The 10,720-nt window shown below is 39.5% G+C and overlaps 1 non-coding gene across 1 annotated transcript; it reads left to right on the top strand.

Moving 5' to 3' along the window:
* The first annotated feature begins 1,483 nt into the window (after positions 1-1,483).
* On the top strand, positions 1,484-1,587 carry LOC112799127 (small nucleolar RNA R71). The gene has a single exon (XR_003200705.1). It is a non-coding gene; the product is annotated as a small nucleolar RNA R71 (small nucleolar RNA).
* Positions 1,588-10,720: the final 9,133 nt, after the last annotated feature.

Here is a 10,720-nt window from a genome sequence, read left to right as displayed (position 1 = left end):
TAACACCACAAAATCGGCAGGAAATATAAAATCTCCCACTTTCACCAACAAATCCTCAACTATCCCATGAGGGAATTTAAAAGTTCAGTCTGCCAATTGGAGGGCCATTCTTGTTGGTTTGGCTTCCTCAATCTTCATTCTTCTCATCATTGTTAGAGACATCAAATTGATACTGGCCCCTAAGTCACACAAGGCCTTCTCCACCATGACTTCTCCTATGATGCAGGGGATTTGGAAACTGCCTGGATCCTTCAATTTCTGAGGCAATTTGTGTTGAATGATGGCACTGCATTCTTCAGTCAACAACACAGTTTCCTCATTTCTCCAGCTTCTCTTCTTGGTCATTAATTCCTTTAAGAATTTTGCATAGAGTGGCATTTGCTCTATTGCCTCAGCAAACGGAATGTTGATTTGAAGCTTCTTGAAAATCTCCAAGAATCTGGAGAATTGGCCATCCTTTTCACTTTTCATCAAACGTTGAGGATATGGTGCTTTGGGTGTATAAGGCTTCAGGACCTCTTTTTCTTTTTCTTTTGTTGCAGACGGTGTAAAAGATTGTCCCTGTTCCTTGTCTCTTACATTTTCCTTTGCTTCATCCTCTGTGGTTTCCTTTGAGATCTCCTTTAGCTTCTTTCCACTTCTGAGGGTTATGGCATTACATTCTTCCCTTGCAATAGCCTTGGCAGCATGAGAAACGCTTGGCCCAGGGGTTTGCTTAGACAAATACACAATTTGATTTTCTAGCTTCTGGATGGCAGCTCCTTGGTTTTGCAAGTTAGAATTTACTTCTTCCTTAAAGGCTTTCAATTCGGTTATGTCTTGACCCATGGTTACAAGCATTCTTTCTATCCTATTTAATTGATCTTGAAATTGTTGGTTCGGATTAGGTTGGGCAGGTTGGTTATTTTGGCCATGATATGGTGGTTGGGAGTAAGTGTTTTGTGTGGCTTGGTATGATCTTTGGTTGGAGTTTTGGTATGTGGAATTGTTATGTTGGTTGGGGTTGTAAGGTTTGTGGTTTTGTGGTTGGGTTTGCTGGTTTCCCCACCCAAAGTTTGGGTGGTTTTTCCAGCCTGGGTTGTAAGTGTTGGAATGTGGATCATATGGTTGCCTTTGTTGATTTCCCACATAGTTGGCCTCTTCCCAATCACCTCCTTCAGTGCTTACTTCCTCTTGATCTTGTGTGTGTATTGCAGCCACTTGTTTTGTTTTTAAATTCCTGGTGAGCTCTGCTAGTTGCTTGGCAAACACCTTGTTTTGGGCTAAAATTGTGTCAACATGGTTCAACTCCATGACTCCCTTAGTGTTGTGTCTCTCTGAAGCATAGTAGTACTCATTCTCAGCCACTGTCTCAATCACTTCAATGGCTTCTTCCACAGTCTTTTTCCTGTTCAATGAACCTCCTGATGAATGGTCTACAGCCTTCCTTGATTCATAAGAAAGTCCATCATAGAAAATATGCAATTGCACCCAGTCATGGAACATGTCTGGTGGGCATTTCCTTGTCAAATCCTTGAATCCCTCCCATGCCTCGTAGAGAGTTTCTCCCTCTTGTTGTCTAAAAGTCTGAACCTCAGATCGAAGCCTATTGACCTTTTGTGGGGGGTAAAAACGTGCCAGAAACTTGCTTTCCACCTCATCCCAGGTTGTTAGGCTCCCCCTTGGGAATGATTCCAGCCACTTAGCTGCCTTGTCCCTAAGTGAAAATGGGAACAAGAGCAGTTTATAGGCATCTTCCTGGACTCCATTGGACTTCACAGTGTCGCAAATTCTCAGGAATTTTGTGAGATGTTGGTTTGGATCTTCATTAGCACTCCCACCAAATGAACAATGATCCTCCACCAGTGATATTAGCTGTGGTTTGAGTTCAAAATTGTTGGCCTGAATGGGTGGTTTCTGAATGCTGCTACCACAATTCCCAGAGGTTGGGTTTATGTATGAACCAAGAACCCTCCTCTCGGGAATGGCATTGTTTCCATCAGCTCTCTCATGGTTGTGAACTTCTCTATCCATGTTGAGATCTAGAGCTTCCTCAAAATTGTCCTCAGATTCTCCTTCAGATTCTTCTTCTCTCAGTACTCTCTTCCTTCTTGCTTCCCTTCTAAGTTTATGAAGGGTCCTCTCTGGTTCTGTATATGGAGGAGTTGATGTCTCTCCTCTCCTACCTGTCATACAAGAACACAGCACAGGCAACAAACAAGTGAAATACTCTTGGTTAATGGAAGAGTATGGTTAGAGCAGTTGAGGAAATTAATTCAAATAGTTAGTGGGTCAGTGAGTTAGTTGCTTGAATTTAAAGGCATAAAGAAAGAAAGCAAGTAACAGAGTGCAGAAATTAAAATTAAACAAGTAACTTGAACGGAATTAACAAAACAAGAAAAATGCTCAATCTAGTTAACTTCCAATTTGAGAATTGTCAATCGAAAACCAATCCCCGGCAACGGCGCCATAAACTTGATAGCCATAAGCTTTATAGCTACGATTTTAAGAAATTGCACAATCGGCAAAAATTCCTTCCGGCAAGTGCACCGGTTATCGTCAAGTAAAAACTCACAATAGAGTGAGGTCGAATCCCACAATGATTGATTGAATGAGCAATTCGGATTAGAAGTTTGTTCTAGTTGAGCGGAATCAAGATTTAGATGAGAATTGCGGAATCTTAAATTGCATGAAATAAAGAGCGAGAAGTTAAAGTGCTGAAATTAAAAAGGGATGGGGGTGATTGCATGAATTTAATTGCAGAATGTAAAGAGAAAGTGTAGATCAGAAATGGGGAATTCATTGGGTTTCAGGAGATATTGAGATCTCCGAATCAAAACATTTATATCCCTTCCTCAACCAATGCATTCATTGAATTTTGCTTGGCAATCTTATATGATTGGATCCCAATCCCTTGGCTCACCAATTCTCTCTAAAAACAAACAAATTCCCAATCCCTTGGTTTAAATGTTCATAAGAAGAGATGATGCTTGATCACTGATTATACCACACAGTTTCATGAACCACAATTTGGTAGGATTACATGTCACAATATCCATCCAAACCCCAATCCAATTCACTGTGAGAAAGCTTCTCTAGCATGAATCCTCCATTCCTTTCCCAAGGTTCCGAAGGATTCCAATTATGGATAGTTTCTTTCCCAAGACAACTAACCAATGGAATTAGATCGAGAAGCTTTCTAACAAAATTCAAGAGAAAAGATTGAAGAAGAAGATAAAAACAATTATTGATTCATTGAATTACAATAGAGCTCCCTAACCCAATGAAAGGGGTTTAGTGATTCATAGCTCTAAATTCAATTACACAAAGTATGAAAACTAGAAAATGATCAACAAGTAAAAGTAAAAGTTCCGAAGTAAAGGTCCTTTTTAACTTAAATTCTATCCTATTTATACACTTTCTAAATTGAGCTTCTGTTGTGTTTCTTGGGCTTTGAGGCCTTTCCTTGATTTCCTTTTGCTTTGGGTTTATGATCCATAATCCTGATGAGGCTGCTGATCCAATTCTGTAACATTCATTGAGCCAACTTAGTGATAATAAAGTAATGACACATGACTCAACAAATTGAAATTCCAGACTCATCAATTCTTCAGGCCCAATCCCATAAACCATGATATTCAATTGGGTTTCATACCAGAGTATGTTTAAGTCAATGTTTGTTCTCAAATACTAACTTAAACTGCAATATCTTTGGCCCAGAAACCCTTTCACTAAGTGGCGTTTAAGTTGCAGTTTAAGCTTAAACTGCAACTTAAACGTTGGACACTCCTGGAGGTGATATAATTCAAGCACGTTTAAGCTTCAGTTTAAGGTTAAACTGAAGCTTAAACGTGGAAATGGAAGAAGACAATCCTGGAGGGTGGAATTGTCGAACACGTTTAAGCTTCAGTTTAAGGTTAAACTGAAGCTTAAACGTGGAAATGAGGAAAGCACCCTGGAGGAGAAATTGGGTCGAACACGTTTAAGCTCCAGTTTAAGGTTAAACTGGAGCTTAAACGTGGAAATGCTTCCTGGAGGGTGAAATGTCGAACACGTTTAAGCTCCAGTTTAACCTTAAATTGGAGCTTAAACGTGGGAATGAAGAAAGCAACCCTGGAGGCAAATTCTGGTCGAACACGTTTAAGCTCCAGTTTAAGGTTAAACTGGAGCTTAAACGTGGAAATGAGAAGGCAACCCTGGAGGAGAAAAAACGCCGAACACGTTTAAGCTCCAGTTTAAGGTTAAACTGGAGCTTAAACGTGGAAATGGTTCCCTGGTGCATATCTCAATTCTGGCGTTTAACTTCTAGTTTAAGGTTAAACTGGATGTTAAACGCCAGTTTCAGAATTTCTCAGCTTTCATGATTCTGGCGTTTAAGCTCCAGTTTAAGCTTAAACTGGAGCTTAAACGCCACTTACTCAGCATTATATGGTTTGGCAGTTTAAGTTCCAGTTTAAGCTTAAACTGGAACTTAAACTCCACATGTGATATTCAAGCTTCCTTTATTGATTTTTGTTGCTTCCTTGCCTAGCCTCTTCTTCCCTGAAATCATCCAAACAACTGCATCAAAGTCTTGCAAAATTTCATGAGAAATCTTCCATTCATAGCCTTCAAGTAATATAACTAAAAACTCATGAAATTTGCATCAAAATCATACTGTTTGGATGGTTCATTGCTTTGTTATTCATTTAACCATTCTTGGTTACTTTAAGCTCAAGAAAATGCATAAAACAACTAAAACTAACAGAAAAATGCTAGTGAAACTAGCCTAAGATGCCTTGGCATCAGCTTCCTGAGCAGTTTTCTTCATCTGGAGTGAGTCTCCCAAGGAGAAATCTAGTGCTTTTCTTGGCTTCATAGTCAATCCTTCATAGAAGTTTTGAAGTTTCACCCACTCACTGAATATCTCTGGTGGACATTTCCTTATCAAGGCCTTGTATCTTTTCCATGCCTCGTAGAGTGATTCTCCCTCCTTTTGTGTGAAGGTTTGCACCTCTATTTTCAGCTTGATGTTTCTCTGAGGTGGGTAAAACTTGGCTAGGAATTTGCTGACCAAATCATCCCAATTGTTGATGCTCTCCTTAGGAAATGTTTTCAGCCATTGGGCAGCATTGTCCCTCAAGGAGAATGGGAATAAAAGTAATTTGTAGATGTCAGGATGTACCCCATTTGTCTTGACAGTTTCACAAATCCTCAAGAAAACAGACAAATGTTGGTTGGGGTCTTCAAGAGGACCACCTCCATAAGAACAATTGTTCTGCACTAAAGTGATTAGTTGAGGCTTCAACTCAAAGTCATTTGCATGAACATTTAGGGTAATGATACTGCTCCCACAATGTCTTGGATTGGGGATAGTGTAAAAGGCCAACACCCTTCTTGCAGGTTGGGTATTGTTGATCACTCCTTCCTCATGCACCCCGTCCTCCAAAACTTGCACAATCATAAACAAACTAAATGAAAACTGGACATTCTAATTCTAGAATATGATTAGAGGGTTAGGTGACACAATGTGTCAAACAGTTAATATGGTTAGAAGAAAACAAAAGAAAAATGATTAATCTAGATTATCACATACTTAATCATTGTCGATCTAAATCAATCCCTGGCAACGGCATCAAAAACTTTTATTTGCAGTTGACCTTTTCTTTACCGTGGATATGGTCACTTGCGGCTTGGTCACAATCCTCTCTTCATTGCTTTTGTTAACTGCGTTCACTTCTTGGATATCAAAACTTGGATGTTGGGTGATTATTGGAATCTTTTCTTCATCAAGAGCCTCCTTAATTAGTGGTTCATTGAACCCTTCCTCTATGTAGCTCTCTACTTCATCTGAGTGTGGACTTCCTTTATTGTCTTCTGGTGCACAGAATTGTGATCACACTTTTCACAACTCCGTACAACTAACCAGCAAGTGCACTGGGTCGTCCAAGTAATACCTTACGTGAGTAAGGTCGATCCCATAGAGATTGATGGCTTGAAGCAAGCTATGGTCATCTTGTAAATCTCAGTCAGGCGGATTCAAATGGTTATGAGGATTTGATGATTAAAAGATAAATAAAACAGAAAATAACATAAAGATACTTATGTAATTCATTGGTGGGAATTTCAGATAAGCATTTGGAGATGCTTTGTTGCTTCTAAACCTCTGCTTTCCTATTGTCTTCATCCAATCATGCGTCCTCCCTTCCATGGCAAGCTGTATGATCCTCTCAGTGAAAATAGTCTGGCTACGATTTCCATACGACTAATTAACTGTTAGATTTCTCGTCTCGGATGAAAAATACCAGGCACAGCTACCGCAGGGCTAATCATCTGTCAGTTCTCAAATGTGTCGGAATAGGATCCCTTAATCCTTTTACACACTGTCACTACGCCCAACAGTCGTGAATTTGAAGCTCGTCATAGTCATCCCGTCCTAGATCCTACTCGGATACCACAAACAAGGTTTAGACTTTCTGGATCTCAGGAATACTGCCAATTGTTTCTAGCCTATACCACAAAGGTTCTAATCTCAGATTCAGATGCTTTATTGTCAGGAAAGATGATGTGAATCGTGGATCAGACACCCAAGAGAATATACTCTTGCTGTCATTCAATGACTACGTTGAACATCATCTAGACCGCTTGTGGTTGTCAGGCATGCGGATCTTGACTAAGCGAGTAACGAAGATAATGGGTGATTGTCACGGGTCACCCATTCATTCTAACTTAACTGAATTAAGTATGAGAGTATATCTTGGAGAAGAAGTAGGCGTGAATTAAAAGAAAAATAATAGTACTTGCATTAATTCATGAAAAACAGTAGAGCTCCTCACCTTAATCTATGAGGTGTAGAAACTCCACCATAGAAAATATATAAGAGAAGAAGGTCTAGGCATGGCGGAATGGCCAGCCTCCCCCAAATGTGCAAAATGATCTCCAGTGATCAAAACGCTTCCCAAAAGTCCCCAATATAATAGTCAAAAGTGCTATTTATACTAAACTAGTAACTTAGGTTTATAGAAAATGAGTAGATAGTGAAGAAATCCACTTCTGGGGCCCACTTGGCGTGTGCTTGGGCTAAGCTTTGAAGCTTTCACGTGCATAGGCCATCCTTGGAGTTAAACGCCAGCTTGGATGCCAGTTTGGGTGCTTAACTCCAGTTCTGGTGTCAGTTCTGGCGTTTTACGCCAGAAAAGGGTCTCTGGGGGCATTTGGATGCCAGTTTGGGTAATTAAATGTCAGGAAAAGTATGGACTATTATACATTGATGGAAAGCCCAAGATGTCTACCTTCCAACGCAATTAAAAGCGCGCCAACTGGGCTTCTGTAACTCCAGCAAATCCACTTCGAGTGTAGGAGGGTCAGAATCCAACAACATCTGCAGTCCTTTCTCATCCTCTGAATCAGATTTTTGCTCAGGTATCTCAATTTCAGCCAGAAAATACCTGAAATCACAGAAAAACACACAAACTCATAGTAAAGTCCAGAAATGTGATTTTTGCATAAAAACTAATAAAACTATACTAAAAAGTAACTAAAACATACTAGAAACTACCTAAAAGTAATGCCAAAAGGCATATAAATTATCCGGTCATCATCTTCTTCCCTTTCTTCTATATGTTCTTCCATTGAATCCTTTGGGAGTGAGTCTTCATGTTCATTTGTCACCTCAATTAGCCTCTGTGGATATGAAATCCTAGGCTCACATATCTCTACCACTTCATTCTCCATTGAAATTTCACTTGATAAAGGGACCTCTTCTTCCTCTTCCTCACTCATAGATTGTTTCTCATCCTCCTTGCTTTGCAATCCTAACTGTGTCCTCATTTGCTCTAAATGCCCATCTATCTCTTTGAAGAGGATTTCTTACTCTTTCCAGGATTTTTCTTCTCTAAGCCTCTTCATCTCTTCATATTATTTTTCAAACATGGATACATAATTTGAAACTGATAACTCAAGAGATGAAGGCTGGGAATGACTTTGTGGATATGTATGTGTTTTGGCAAAATCATTTTGAGGGGTATGGAATGAGTTTTGTGAGTGGTGAAATGAATTTTGTGGTTGGTGAAATGAGTTGTACGAATCCCGGAAAGAACTTTGTGTTGAGGCATACTCAAGTGATGATAAATTCTGATATGAGAAATCAATAGGTAGGGTTTCACTTGGTACAGGAGCCTCTTCATCTTGCTCTTCTACTTTCTCCTTTACACTCAACATTTGGTCTACTAGCACTTCCATATTTTTGAAGGAGTTTTCTTGTTTTATCCAGGATTTCTTTGTGTCATCCTCATATCTTTCAAGCATGGACTCAAGCTTTGAGAGTCCTTGGTTCAGGGAAGTTTGTGTGGGCTGTGAGTTTTGGAATAGATTTTGTGTTGAGGGATAGTCAAGAGATAAAATTCTTTTATATGAAAAACTGGGAGGTGAGGTTGGACAATTTTGTATGAATGAATTGAAGGAGTGTTCAAGTGATGATGGTTCTTGATGAGTGGAGCATGGACTATTAATTGCTCCTTGATTTTGATCTTCCCTTCCACAGTTTGAGTAATTGTTGGGTTCATCACAGTATGGATCATCTTGTGGTTCTTGGGAGTAATCTTGCATGAATTTGTTGAAAGCACAATCAAGAGATAATGTCTCCTGATGAATAAAACATGGAGGATTAGAATATCTTTAGTTTTGGCCTTCCCAACTACAACATGAGTCATTAGTAGATTCATTAGAATATGGTTAATTCTGTGTCTCTGGGAGGTTATCATAATCCATCATTCCTTGTTGATATTCCCAACCACCATTAGGATCATGACATAAATCATATTGTGGTGGTGGACAATATCCTATTTCACTTGATTGTTCAAACTCTTGTTGATATTCCCAAACACCATGAGGATAATGACATAAAATGCGGTTCTGGGCATTATCTCATTTGGTTTGTGGTGCACGAAATTATAATCATCAATGGCGCCATCAACATGGTACGTTCAATTGCAATCTCAACTATTTATCACAACTTCGCACAACTAACCAGCAAGTGTACTGGGTCGTCCAAGTAATAAACCTTACGCGAGTAAGGGTCGATCCCACGGAGATTGTTGGTATGAAGCAAGCTATGGTCACCTTGTAAATCTCAGTCAGGCAGAATCAAATGGTTATAGATGATATATGAATAAAGCATAAAGTAAAGATAGAGATACTTATGTAATTCATTGGTGAGAACTTCAGATAAGCGAATGGAGATGCTTTGTCCCTTTCGTCTCTCTGCTTTCCTACTGTCTTCATCCAATCCTTCTTACTCCTTTCCATGGCAAGCTGTATGTTGGGCATCACCATTGTCAGTGGCTAAAATCCCATCCTCTCAGTGAAAATGTTCAACGCACCCTGTCATGGCACGGCTAATCGTCTGTCGGTTCTCAATCAGGTTGGAATAGAATCCATTGATTCTTTTGCGTCTGTCACTAACGCCCAGCCTTCAGGAGTTTGAAGCTCATCACAGTCATTCAATCATTGAATCCTACTCAGAATACCACAGACAAGGTTTAGAACTTTCGGATTCTCTTGAATGCTGCCATCAATTCTAGCTTATACCACGAAGATTCCGATTAAGGGATCCAAGAGATAAACATTCAAGCCTTGTTTTCTTGTAGAACAGAAGTGGTTGTCAGACACTCATTCATAAGTGAGAATGATGATGAGTGTCACATAATCATCACATTCATCATGTTCTTGGGTGCAAATGAATATCTTAGAACAAAAATAAGCTGAATTGAATAGAAGAACAATAGTAATTGCATTAATACTCGAGGTACAGCAGAGCTCCACACCTTAATCTATGGTGTGTAGAAACTCCACCGTTGAAAATACAATAGAACAAGGTCTAGGCATGGCCGGGAGGACAGCCCCCATGATCTAAGAACTAGACGTTCAAAGATGATCAAAGGATCTAAAGTGATCCCAAGATGAAAATACAATAGTAAAAGGTCCTATTTGTAGAGAACTAGTAGCCTAGGGTTTACAGAAATGAGTAAATGACATAAAAATCCACTTCCGGGCCCACTTGGTGTGTGCTTGGGCTGAGCATTGAAGCTTTCATGTGTAGAGACTTTTCTTGGAGTTAAACGCCAGCTTTTGTGCTAGTTTGGGCGTTTAACTCCCATTATTGTGCCAGTTCCGGCGTTTAACGCCGGGCAGTTTTGAGCTGATTTGGAACGCCAGTTTGGGCCATCAAATCTCGGCCAAAGTATGGACTATTATACATTGCTGGAAAGCCCAGGATGTCTACTTTCCAACGCCGTTAGGATAGAGCCAATTGGGTTTCTGTAGCTCTAGAAAATCCATTTCGAGAGTAGGGAGGTCAGAATCCAACAGCATCTGCAGTCCTTTTCAGCCTCTGAATCAGATTTTTGCTCAGGTCCCTCAATTTCAGCCAGAAAATACCTGAAATCACAAAAAAACACACAAACTCATAGTAAAGTCCAGAAAAGTGAATTTTAACTAAAAACTAATAAAAATATAATAAAAACTAACTAAAACATACTAAAAATATACTAAAAACAATGCCAAAAAGCGTATAAATTATCCGCTCATCACAACACCAAACTTAAATTGTTGCTTGTCCCCAAGCAACTGAAAATCAAATAAGATAAAAAGAAGAGAATATGAAATGAATTCCAAAAACATCTATGAAGATCAGTATTAATTAGATGAGCGGGCTTTTAGCTTTTTGCCTCTGAACAGTTTTGGCATCTCACTCTCTCCTTTG

This window comes from Arachis hypogaea, chromosome 4 (genome assembly GCF_003086295.3).
Source record: "Arachis hypogaea cultivar Tifrunner chromosome 4, arahy.Tifrunner.gnm2.J5K5, whole genome shotgun sequence".
NCBI classification, from domain to species: domain Eukaryota; kingdom Viridiplantae; phylum Streptophyta; class Magnoliopsida; order Fabales; family Fabaceae; genus Arachis; species Arachis hypogaea.
This window is presented reverse-complemented; position numbering and strand designations above follow the sequence as displayed.